Here is a 1779-nt window from a genome sequence, read left to right as displayed (position 1 = left end):
TGGTCTTCTGGATCAGGATCAAAATTACAAGGCTCCGGAGTTGAACATTAGTAACAAAATTTGATTAATACTTAAACTACCTCGATACCTGCTTAGAGGGCCGGGATATCCTGGTTGGCAAGGCGCTGGACTCACATTTGTGAGAACGGAAGTTCGAATCCAGTCGGCCGAATACTCCTCGTGAAGTAAATGGTGACTGGTGTACTCTAAATCTGTTGGGTCACTAAGTCCTCTATGTTCCCAGAATAAATCATACCTCTTTGGCAGAATTGGAGATTGATCGTTATTTGGTTCATGTCAAAAGTACGATCTGTGGATGAATGGGTGTGGCAGAAATCGAATTCTTGGCCTTAGATGGCGCCACGAGATTACAAGAACCATCGCACCCCTTGTCTTAATGGCCTTCAATAACAACCTGTTTAGAGCTAGAGGAATGGATAGAAGTCCCTATCGTAGAGAATCGATTGGGTTAAGAAAAAAAAGTATTACATTTATTTTATTTTATTTATTTGTTGCAGCAGATGGCAGTGCAATACTTGAAGCACTTTCAACAATAGTTTTAACGTCAAAAATAGTTTTGACAGTTTAAGGCTTCATTGTAAAAAAAAAAATTGATCTACTTTACAAAGTTTTTGAGATTTGACAGTACAACATGGGAGATAAAGTGTTCATTTCGCCATATTTTACTTCCGTAGAAGGAAAACAACGCGAATCAAGCAAAATTGAGGTAAAGTTTAAGATGATGATGCTCTACAACAGGGGTTTCCAACTGGCGGCCCGCGAACTAAAATATATTAGTTTTCAAAGCGGACAATTTTCGTAAGAAATCTATAAGGGCTTAAAATGCTTTTCACGTTAAAAAAAAGAAGAAAAAAAAACTAATTTTTTTGTCATCTGTGAAATTTAACATACCAACGGTGTAAAAAAATTTATTTCTCAGGTTTTGCATCCAAGAAAATATTTATTCAAATACAAAAATAATCGTGTATGTTGCTCTCTTCTTTTATTTCTTTTTTTTTTTATTGTGTGAATATAATTTAGCATATCAGAAATTCTCCAATTTAGCTTTTTGAAACCACTCATTTTGGACGAAATTATTTACACTTGTATATTTTAAAGTGCATAAAAGAGGGAATGAATGTCATGTTTTATCTAAATTCCTTGAATTGAATATCGCATGAGCGGAAAAGAGACCGCAAGACCGTCATGTAAGTTGGAAACCCCTGCTCTACAACCAATGCCAAAACTAGTTCAACAACATTCCGAGCAGGAAGGCCTAGCTACCTGCATTTATAGCAAAATAACGATATTGATCTAGTCAAGCCTACGTTTACACGGCACAAGATTGCATTGAAGATCAGTCAAAAAATTCCCTACGTCCACCCAAAGAAACTGGGATGCGTAAGAAAGCTAGAAATTTGGGTTCCTCATAAATTCGAAGAAGTTCATATGACGGAACGAAAAAACATCTGCAATATGCTCATGAAAACGTGAAGAAAAAAAACAATCCTTTTTAAACGTATAGGGGAGAGTGGGGTCAATTGTAACATTTTTTACTTAACTATTTTTAACTAGCAAAAAATCCAATATATTATTTGTATTAATTGACAAACGAGAAAAGTAGACTATCCTCTACTAGAAAAAAAATAAATACCTGATTTTAAATACTATTATATTAGTTATTAAAAATTTTTGACAGTCGTGCACTTGTTACAATTGTCCCCACTTACGGGGTCAATTGTAACAGACATACTTTGTTTTTAATTGCAGGATAATTAT

Source organism: Parasteatoda tepidariorum, chromosome 1, assembly GCF_043381705.1.
Source record: "Parasteatoda tepidariorum isolate YZ-2023 chromosome 1, CAS_Ptep_4.0, whole genome shotgun sequence".
In the NCBI taxonomy this organism is placed as follows: Eukaryota; Metazoa; Arthropoda; class Arachnida; order Araneae; family Theridiidae; genus Parasteatoda; species Parasteatoda tepidariorum.
This window is presented reverse-complemented; position numbering follows the sequence as displayed.